The following is an 11,617-nucleotide window of genomic DNA, read 5'->3' on the forward strand; positions in this document are numbered from 1 at the left end:
CTGGTACGATGCCTGTCTGTTATTGTCAACCCTCTTGAAATATACAGCTCGACCAAGGGTAGCGAATTCAGGTGGCTCTAAAGCAGAATTAGGCTTGATTCAAGAAGATAACGCAGTGTACTAGTAAAAAATAAATACGCCTAATTTTCATTCACTAGTAAGCTAGGTGCAGCAATTGATCTAACATCTAGGGACAAATTACTGTGTTAAAAGATAAACAGATAAGGATGATGTCAAAGATCGCAACAACACACTGCACAGGAATGTAACCGGAATGTCAAATGCATCTGATACAGAGTGAAATAAATAAAAGCAGAGTAAAAAATTCACTAAAATTGGGGGAATAATTACTAAGTTCAAGAATTGGCAGGCCCGAAGAACCAGGAACGAAGAGAAACGGCAAAGTGTATATCCTATAACTTCAACCCACTTAAACGTCGTTGCTGTCAGTGTGAGAAAAGAACTCCTCCACAATCAACCGAAAATAGGCAAACCTGCTGATTCAAATTTAGAGAAACTATTTTTACTGGAGCCCTACACGCTTACACTCCATTCTGTGTGGGGTACTCACAGACACATGAACAAAGCGTAAAAAATCGGTAGAAGTTACGGATGCATCATGATGGGAAACAAGGGTTGGTGAGCATTTGTTTTCGCAGAAGCAAAAGACCTGACCGGCTGCGACCACTATGAGCAATGGATTTAAACAAAGAAGACAGGCAACGTTGAACTATGTTTACTTGATATGTTATGTTTACCATCTCTTCGAGGAAGAAACGATTTTCTATAATTATGGATGCGTTCAGCATACATCCAGTTCTTAGATTTCCAGCGACCATGTTCAGTAGAGGCATATCTCACATTCTTCATAAAAGTTGACCTTCATTTGAAATTACCGACAACATTGCACAGGTAGGGGTTGGAAGGACGTTGTCTGGCAATTGCCAAATCCAGAAAACATGATATCATTGTCTGCTTAATGAGTGAAACCATGTGCTTGCACGTTGAAAGCTACGTCGATTGAAAAAGATAGCCGACATACAGCCACTTCCTGAAGACCAATATTAGATCAAGCTGAAAACAGGCAATAAATTGAGAAATACCACACAAATAGGTTTTCGAGGTTTTTGTACTGCTGGGCTTTCTTCAAGTGAATTTTGTTATGAAAATTATTTTAATTGCAGTTTTTGAAAAAATAGTTCGCCAGTAGCTTTATACTGAATATTGCTTTGAAACGACACCGACGGCGACAAATATCAGCCAATACATGCTTCGCATGAAAAGTCTTAATACCAGTATTAGAAACTTAAAAAACTTAGGCGGCAATGTTTGTTCGTTGCACATATGTCATCTCCAAGACTAAGGGTCGTTATAATGTTGTTATCCTTTTTTTCGGCGTTCTCCACGTCTGTTTTACCTGAAGTTTCCTAAACACCGTACGAACACCAGCACTATTTAGGCACATATTACGCCGGTTGGTTTGCAGGTATATAATGTCCATACAAACGCATTTAAGATTGATGTTTAAGCAATTGTGGAGCATATGGGCATGCTATGCGAATTCGTTTCACATTCAATCCACCAGTTTGGCGTATCTTCAACGTAGTGTACGGAATATTCCTTGTGTTGGAGGTGGTGTATGTTCTGTAGATATAGCAAAAAGAATATGTTATTTTCACCAAAAGTATATGAGTATTAAAACGTACTGTGGCGAAAATATGCATTCCACAAGCAAACACAAATGTTCCTTACGTCCGTAGGAAACTGGTCCTTTTTACTTTCAACGCATCATTTTATTAGCACACTTTGATGTGCTGCCACAATTCCCATCCATGCAGGTATAAAAATAACGGGTAGCTACAGAACAGATATGTTGCTGGATAGGCGTAATTGATAGGAAACAAAAAATGTAAGAGGCATTCTGGTTAAAAAAAACCTAAACTTGAATTATAACAGAAGGGAACGACAGAAAGTGAAGTAGAGCCGTTACAGAACGGCAAACAGAACACCAGGTGGGAAGTACTAAATTTATAAAACTGGACAATTAGAGGAGATGAAATTAGCGGAAAACACAGAATTGAGATCGAAATGGAGCAGAATGCCTGGACAGAAGGAAAATCTGCGGAGTGTGGGGATACGCTGCTGGTGTTGATGATTTTGATTATGCATCCAATGACACAAAAGTGGTGCTGGTATTTATGTAGGCAAGAAATTGCCATAATTAACATAATTTTCGCCTGTCAAAAAATACGAAAATACGCCAGAAAAGAAAGTAGGTAATCAGCTTTTCTCTTATACATTCCTATACCATGCTAACAAATATTACCTGTTCTTTCAGAGCAGAAAGTGTGTATCCTTGCTCAAATATTCTCGGATGCTTCGTCTTGATGTGTTCCTAGAAAGATAGGAGATATTGAGATTCATGAAAATCCCCTAACCTAAGAGAAGATCGCTCTAGTTTTTTAAACACCATACTACACCACAACGTAAGATATATTTTTCAGAACATCAATGCATATATTACTGCACTTCTACAACTTTGCAAACTAACTTTGATGATTGCGCAGCTGGCAATGCACTGCCAGTCGCAAATAGTGCCATTAAAGTTGAACTCGTCCCACTAGATTACTAATACTAAAGTATATATATTTCGAAAGGACTGTTCCCCTTGTATATCTCCTTTGAACGCAGATTACACTCTGTCTGTCAAACCTACAAAAGCACGTGCTTTGCCCTGGCGGATTTATTTCCCTCTTCCAAGACAATTAGTGACTTAACGGTTCGGAATCTGTTCGTGACAGTCGAATTGTTTCCAGAACGGCGCAAGGGTAGGTGGGCGATCAAGTTGGCAACATGAATAACGAGAATGATAGTCCCCTGTGACGCCGCTGACAATAACCGTTTCACCATCGAGTTTGGTGCATTAAGAATCCAGCTGCAACTCACTTCCGCAACGGGACATCGCTACACGCATCTAGGGGTTTTCTGGAAACGTAGCCTACAGCAGATATGCTGGAGTGTACAGGGTCAGGTGCATCATATGCGTGGACTTTGCTTTCCGGAAGACACAGTAGCCTTCGTTATGAAATACCCATAAAGTAACTTTATTCTACAAACATCGCGGCCAGTGTGTCCTGCAAATCGCACAGAACGCGCCCTGTAACGGTCGCGTATGCGTAAAAACCATCGTACCATATCAAAAAAGGCTGCTGCAAAATGCGCTGTAACGGTCATATTTTTGTGCCTCGAGCCGTTTGTGACAAATCTGAAACTTGATAAAAAAATGACCGACAAAAGTCTAGATGTTGGACAAAGCGCGTTGTCTGCTTAACTCAAGGCAAGATTGGCTGAGTTTATAGGAATTCACTGTCCATGGCAAATGGTATGTTGGCTTCACCTCGTCGTGCATATATACTAAATTCAAGCAGTTGCTAGAAGAAGCCAAACAAATCGCGAGGGCAGGGCATTTAGGACATTACAACCGCTCGGCAACATAACCGAACTGGGAGGGATGCACCCGCTTTCTCAACCATAAGTGAAAGTTAGATGCCCCTGCAGTCTAAACATCCCTGCTTAGAGTTTCCGGGTACGGGCAGAGCATTTATTTCCACCATCAGACAGCAGTAAGGCGAACACGCATCAATCCATAAAATTTAAGTAAAAACTTAAACTTCGCCGGGCAACCTTTATGTATCATATGATATGTTACCAACATAGCTGTTCCCTCTAAGTTGAAAACAAGTATCCGATATTAGGGCCGGTGAGCGAATATACTATCTCAATTCCGCTAAGAAGAAATGCGTGCTTATTAGACGTAGGCAGTTAGAATTGGGGAAGCAGAAGCGGTGGTATAATTGCGAAATTGTAATAACACTCAAGAGGTGAGAACGCAGCCGGTATTTTATTACTTTATACGTATATAACCGTTTCTAAGAGGAACCTACTCCAGTGAAAATTTCAAGGCGAATGACAAAATGGCATCGTGTATTCTGCGGCTGTGGCACAAACGGACATCACTACCTGTAAATAAAGAACTGAACCCTCCGGTCGCACCTGAATCTTTTTATGTGCCAGCCAAGATCGGAGCGATAAAACCGTTCTTAAACACATTATTCATGCTTTGAGATTATTTAAACCGAAACTTCCGTATACATAGGTTGATTTTAACCACCCCGCCGTATTTGAATATTTCTGCATTTCTGCAGACGGCTCCTCGGTGGTTTCATAAATGAAACAACGGAATTCGGCTTTGTTTAACACATAGCGTTCTTTGTCTTATCGGTGATAACACACATCGAACTACATTGTTTGGCTTTCTTGATCAGATAGTGTTCCTTTAATTTTTTAACAAAAATTTGGACGGCGAAAATGTGGTGTCCTTATTAGAAAAGGAAGACAGGTCAAGGACAAGAATTCACATTTTTCTTACAGGCTCCTGCAAACACACAATGCGCCGTAGCTGAGCTACACACTTAGAGCTAGGAAAATCTCATTGGTTGTTTTTCTTACCTTGATATTCATGTAGTATTGTGGCTCCCAGCATCCAGGACATTCCAGAACTATTTTTTGCACCCGCGGTGGGAGCGAGATTTGCTCCTGTGCCTGCATTTTTCAAGACAAAATGAAACAGACGTTGTAAAGCGAAACGTAACATGAGGCTATATAATCTTTCGAGCCCAAAAATTGTGAATTCAATTCAAAAGCGCAGCACCATAAGGAGTGTGCCGTCCCCCAAAATCAAAGGCTTAACTATACGGGCGAAAATATTTTTGTTAGAGGTAGTGCCGCGTGATGCCGCCGCCTGAATATTTGAAGATCAGAACATGTGCATTCAGGATGACGTGGCCTGCCATACCGGCACACATCGAGTAATTCACGTCTCGGCATCCGCTATAGCCTCTTAGTTGTTCGTAGTATGGCATGCACCCACCATGATGAGCCCGGGTGTGCTGGGACGCACGTCACTCATAACGTTAGTGCACTGGATTGCTTCTCTGGAGCAGGGAATATGTGATGTCATTCTCTGCTCCGATGGTCACCAACTTGACTACCGGAATGAACACAACAGTAATAATTAGATTAGCGTAGAGCGGACAGAGGTTAAACATAGCAACGCATCATGACCTACGAACGACCGTGCTATTAATACTTGCAGAACAAAAATTGGCCGCGTATCTGCTGCTTTCCTTGCAAATGTCGTCAAAAGACGATAGTCTTTGTAGACATTTGCCAAGGAAATGCCCGCCTTTGCTTTCCCGCTCACCTCTCATGCTGTTCCTGTCCCGTCGCACTCATCCCAAGGTAAACACACTAAAGGTTTGCGCAAGGCGATTCGAATTTACCGCGTTCCACTGCTACAGGCTGGGTTACTCGATGCGAGCGCTGCAATAAGGCGGAGACGCGCGTGACTGGAGGCGGCCGACTACAAGGTTTAGAGAACCGCGTGGCCGTGCTCCACGTGCGTTCCAAGCAGAACGTGGAACCTAGCTAGTGGAAACTTTCGTTGCTGTTGCCGCGTTATTTTTCATATGCCGCCACGAGGCGGCGGTTTCCTGCCGTAGATGTAGAATATCATTTGCTATCGAAAAACCAAGTATCCATAAATTTTTAAATAAAGGAACACTGTAAATATCTCTCGTGTACTAATTTCCTGTCTTATATTTGCGTAATGTCTTGTTCTTGTTCAGCAAAGTTGACAAGTGTGAACGTATAAACCGAACTTAGACGTTTACATTTGGCTGTGAGTATATAAGACTATTGCGCAATGTCAATTTTACTTTGGCCGGGTGGCTGAATCGAGTCACAGACAGACAGACAGACGGACAGACAGACAGACAGACAAACCAAAATTTCTGGGTTTAAGCAGCCCAAGATAGACAATCGTCTTTAAAAATCTGAGAAAGGTGGATAAATGCACGTAACAATAGGCAGCGGTAAGTCGACAAAACAGAGAGCGGATGAAGGCACAGGGCAAGCGCGGTCCTGTGCCTACAGCGCTTAGGATACAATCAAATACTGTAATCAATGGAGGGCGTGGCGTCGGGAATACGCTGCGAATACTGGTGTCTCTGCCAGCTTGAAGGTCTTGGCTGTGGCTGGATATAAAATGGTCGTTCGCCGAACAATTGTGTTTACACGCCAACTTTGAAGGCGGACTTGGGTATCTCATTTACTCCGCAAACCCGTCGCCAGGATGCGCAGCGTCTACTGAAAGCCACGAGCTTTATTATTAGTACTTCTATATACAATGAATTGTCGTTCAATAGGTCTGTTTTTGGATAGAAAAGTTACTTAAATATAACGAATACTTCGTTAAAAGGGTATGTTTTGCTCTCTGTGCGCTGCAGCCAGGACAATAAAACATAAAAAAGCGATCTATCCGATAATGCAAGTTTGTTTTGACGTTGGTTTAATATATTGTTACGGGACGGGGCGCACCACTAATGGCGGCAAGTTTCAGCGAGTGGAAGGCAGACGTCGCGATCCATGCTTAAGAAGGTCACACAAACCCTGTTTATTTGGGTCTTATTCAGGTCCACTTGGCCAATGTACTTCATGTGAGAACCAAAGCAGTGCTCGCAAAGGTAATCGTCGCACTTAAGGATGTATCCTCCTTCATTGAAGTAGCCGCACTCAATGCAGCGCCGAAGGAAGTCTGTGTTGCCTTGTAGAATCGGACATGCCACTACGGTGCCGTGAGGAAACGTGATCGCGAAGAAGTTCCTGCAAGCGTAAGTAAATAGCATGGATTGATCCGCATGTATTTTTGTACCCCTCCTGCATGTGCTCTTCCATGCTCTGCAAAGAGGCATTGCATTGCGAGAGTACTTTGATAAGAGCCATTCTGCATATCTCAACAGCAGCTGCACCTGTGGAAGATCCTGCGTCCAGGTGTATTAGCACCTGAATGACACAAAAGAGAAGGATCTACAAAACACTTACGCGAGCCTAGACGGCTGAAAATGTAGTAAGAGCCCCAGTAACGTGACTTAACAATTCAGAGGTAAGGGGTTAATTTGCGCACCGAGCCATAACCTCGGCCTAAAAAATGTGTCTAAAAACACAACGTGGTCTAGTGTTGAGGTGATAGGGTGGAAGATGACGTCCGCTGATACTGTAAACTGCACATGCACGAATTTGCCTTCGCCTAATAAAGACTATTTTCGGATTCAAATTTAAACCAGAGGACAAATTCAGGTCCAGGACAGTCTCATCCATCGTCCAGATAAATGAAAATATTCGCTGAAAGCACTGTTTTGCGGAAAAATTCAACATTTCGGCATTTTTTTTCTCACCTGACAAATTTCACCACTTTTGAAATGGAGATGCGAAGACTGAGAAAACAGCGGAGCTTGAGGTCTTCACTACCTCTACTAGGCTTTTCTTGGGTCTGGCCATCTTATCGAACACCGATGCCGCCGAGTGCACGGGTCTCTCTCAACAGAACACTTCAAAGAAATTAAAAAGAGCTCAAAGGAGGAGGACAGATAATGTAAGTATACTGGACTAGCACTCGGTTGCATCAGTGTTACATCTGCCGATAAGATGGGCAGACCTAAGAAAACAAAGTAAAGCTAGTTAAGACCACAAGCTCGGCTATTTCCTGTCTAGGCATCGCAATTGCAAAGGTGCCCGAAATATTCAGACGGCAACCTCTCGCCAGTAGCAAGAGGTGGCCGTATCTTACGCGCCCAGTCTCATTACTCGGCCAGTATACTTATGATCCTCTGTCCTCGTCCTTTGCGCTCTTTTTATCTTTTTGAAGCCATGAACGAGCTCGTCCATCAAACCATTTTATTAAGGGCAACACTTCTATGTCAGAACTTACGTCATCATTCAGAGCAGCCAATCCCGGACGCGCGATTCCCCACCTGAACATCTGTGCCCCGATGCACATTCCCCACACCTGCTCGTAGGCTCTTTGCCCGTTCTCATTTTACCTCACACTATTATTTCTAGCATTTTTATCCTCTCGACTTTTCGTGCCCGAGTTTTGAGCGACACCAGGCATGGATGGAACTCAAGTTACAACAGCTTCGCTGTTGAGATGCTGCGATGATGCGTCGTAAATCCCAGCGCGACCACTATTCTTTGTTAAAAAATACCTTTACATTCACCCTGTCCTTAATGGCGCGAACGCGCCGAAGCATTCCTCGGCGGACGGCTAGCGCTATTCGGATGTGGTGAATTTTTTCAACTGCGCTACAGCGTCCCTCCGTTCGCAGGGGGTCTGCGACTACCGGCATAAAACGCAGCGGCCTTACAAACCAATCAGTACTGCCCCCACCACATAGAACTTACCGTAGCCATCAGTACTTCCGGCCGCGATCATTGCGCACTGGTTATCTCGGTTAGCTGTAAGTACGCCAACAGCAACGTGCGCAAAAAAAAAAAAAAAACAATCCGATATTGTATCCATCAGCCCTACTGTCGTTCTTTTTTAGCATTTCCGTTAATTTCTATGCAGAACCTCCTTGGACCCGTCGCGGTGGCTCAGTGGCTAAGGCGTTGCGCTGTTGAGCACGTGGTCGCGGGTTCGATTCCTGGCCATGGCGGCCGCTTTTCTGATGGAGGCGAAAAGCAAAAACGCCCGTGTGTACAAGATTTCGGCACACGTTAAAGATCCCCAGGGGATCAAAATTAATCCGGGGCCCTCCACTACGGCGCGCCTCATCGCCTGCGTTGCGAGGGCGCGTTAAACCCTACAATAAATCAATCAAGAACCTCCATGGACAGGCTTTGTGTGGATGAACCCTTTTTTAGCGAAAGTACTTCAAAAATTTACATCAAGCACCTTGTGAATCTAGGTATAAGCAGCTGCCAGGAGCCCATTTTACGGCTACAGTCACAAATAACCCATCGATTAAGAAAGCTAGCGTCCGGCGCAAGTAACAAAAAAAAAACGTCTCTAAGGAGAACGTTCCCCATGACGAGTCATTTCAGAGTAGGAAGAATATTAGAGCCCGAGTCTAAAACCTGCCACTAGCGAGAAGTAGCCGTCTACGTTGGTATAACGCAGTTGAAGGGCGCAAAATAACGCATCCTTGCGAACGAACGGACAACCAGCGAAACTCGCTATTGTCGCCAACAATTTTACTAAACGGCAACATGAAGGAGAAGCGGCGCAACACGTACGATATAGATCGAAATCCTCACGGCGTTAAGGCAGATCGTATTGAAAAGCGTCACAAAGGGCAGTTTTACAAAGCCCTCTGACAACAGCGCAGACGACGGGTTTTACCAGGAAGCACATAGCACAACGCCCGGTTGTGTGTTCCTTGCTTAGTCCCATTTCTGCTCTTCCTCGGAGTTACAATGTGTACCAACAAGCCCTTAGGCACATCATTCGACAACGCGGTGCAGAAGTAAGGGGTCTAGGACGTTCAGCTCGCCATTCTTGCTTTTCTATTCACAGCCTTTCAGAAGTACATTGGGGTCATCGGAATTTTTTTTTTTGTGAATCTTGGCAACGCAATAAAATGGCAACAACTTCGGGGGGTAATGCGGCAGCATGTGAGCGGCCCGGCGGTTTTATTTCCCTACTTTAGACGCTGTCTTCCTTCGACAACGCGGCGCAGAAGTAAGGGGTCTAGGACGTTCAGCTCGCCATTCTTGCTTTTCTATTAACAGCCCTTCAGAAGTACATTGGGGTCTTCGGAATTTTTCTTTTGTGAATCTTGGCAACGAAATAAAATGGCAACAACTTCAGGCGTTAATGCGGCACCATGTGAGCGGCCCGGCGGTTTTAGTTCCCTACTTTCGCCGCTGTCTTCAACTAATTGTTTACATTCATCTGCGATAGTAAAAATAAATCCAACATGCTGAATAATTAAAGGAATCCCCTTACTGACGGTTGTGCGATTATATTCATCCTCAAGTAAGCCACGGATTTTTTTTGTAAATAACAATGTTGAAACGTGTAAGCCATACAAACTTTGTAAGTAATTTTGAATATTTTCTTTTCAGGCATTTTTTCACCAGTTATATGATTTGAGCCGTGGACAATGTGTGTACCCTTTGTGTACCAAAACGCCAGATTTTTAACACGCCAACTACGCCGATGCTCGCGGGTTTTCAGCCTGTAAACATAAAGGATGGAAGAATTTAGCAGGCGGCATGCCATCACGCTGGCAATACTCTCTAATCATTTTTTATTTGCGCCGCTTCTTCTCTTACACTCCTTCCCAGATGTAGCACTTCTCAGCCCAGGGCGTGACAACCGTAATTTTCATATTTCAGCTTCATGACTGCCGTTGTGTGATGAATGGAAAGCCCCATAAGGATAAGTTCCCAAAATTCCATACTTCTGATGATTACTTCTCATGGCTAGGCTACAAACGTGCCTCGGAATGCTAGCATCTAATCATTCTACGTTCCATGCCTGTAAGCTTGTGTAGGACTGACTATTGTCTCTCACTGCGACCGGGTATCACCCCCTCAGTTCAAATTTTAAAGCCCAAAGAGGGTACTGCAGTTTACATGTCTACCAGCACTTTGATAACTACCATGAACCTAAAGCCTCAGAAAGTACGGGACACGGAATGAGCTTAGTACGTTTACACGCTGGCTGCGTAAATATCAGGCATTCAGAAGACCCAAGTGGATCTCCATGGACCACACGTGAAGCAAATGTTTTTCGTGTGCGAAGCGATGCACCAGAACAAAGTTCGTAGCGAGACCATGTTGGAGCGTACGAAGTCAACGGTTGTAACATCAATATACCTGCGTACATCTCATTCAGTACGGCCCCCAACTGTTAGCAGCTAAGGCAGAGCAAAGATCAAAATCCTGATGATTAACACCATACGTGCGGTATAATATGAAATGCTTTCAAAAAAGGGACGAACCTTCCGAGATCATCCGTTCGCTTGCACGCCATCCTGCACAACCACCCAGGGGAATCCCGACTCCGCTATCTGCTGCCGCACGTCCGAGGGCTTGGCTGAGTGCCGTGTGCACAACCACGATAACGCGTCACTTTCCTTTTTTTTTCATACGCTACGACGCTTGTTGCACCACAGTTCTAGAATCGGACATGCCGCTGTGCCTCAGTGGCTACGGCATTGTTCTGCTGAACCCAAGGACGGGGGTTTGATTCCAGGCGACGGCGGCCACTTATCTGATGGAGCCGAAAAGCGATAACGCCCGTGTGTCGATATCTCGTCGCACGCTAAAGTACCCCGATTGGTCGAAATTTGTCTGCAGCCCTCCACAGCGGGGCGCCTTAAAGCCCACGTGTATCTTTCACGCGTTAAATCCCTAATAAATCAATCAGTTCAAGAATCGGAACGCAAGACAGTTCTCTGCTAATCCGGGTTTTACCGGCAAAAGAGACAACGAGAAGGTAAAGAAACCCAACGTGGACTGGAACACGCTGTAAGACTTAGTGTTGAGCGCAAGCCGCAATGTGCAACGCCTGGTGTTAAAAAAACGATTGTTGCTGGCGGCATTCTACATCATTCGAATAAAAGGGTACTCAACGAAAAAAAGAAAAATTTGCACGCTCAAGCCAAATCATTGTTCCACATTGCTGTTTCAAGATTGAAAATTTTGGAGGTTTTACACGCTGAAGCTACTACTGGGCTGATGCACGCCATAGTGGAGCGCTCCGCACTAA

General features: G+C 44.3%; 1 protein-coding gene across 2 annotated transcripts in view; it reads right to left on the bottom strand.

The window, feature by feature from the left end:
- Positions 1-10,900, bottom strand: part of LOC144142798 (TNF receptor-associated factor 2-like) — a 36,515-nt gene extending 25,615 nt beyond the window's left edge. For both annotated transcript variants that reach the window (XR_013317049.1, XR_013317048.1), the window contains exons 1-4: positions 10,848-10,900; positions 6,510-6,723; positions 4,510-4,602; positions 2,327-2,395 (exon numbers count right to left, since the gene is read on the bottom strand). The gene's annotated coding sequence lies outside the window, so the exon portion shown is untranslated. The remainder of the gene's footprint in view (positions 1-2,326; positions 2,396-4,509; positions 4,603-6,509; positions 6,724-10,847) is intronic.
- Between the last annotated feature and the right edge of the window lie 717 nt (positions 10,901-11,617).

The sequence above is a fragment of the Haemaphysalis longicornis genome, unplaced genomic scaffold (assembly GCF_048455015.1).
Source record: "Haemaphysalis longicornis isolate Haplotype H1 unplaced genomic scaffold, Haemaphysalis longicornis Haplotype H1 scaffold_6, whole genome shotgun sequence".
Lineage (NCBI taxonomy): Eukaryota > Metazoa > Arthropoda > Arachnida > Ixodida > Ixodidae > Haemaphysalis > Haemaphysalis longicornis.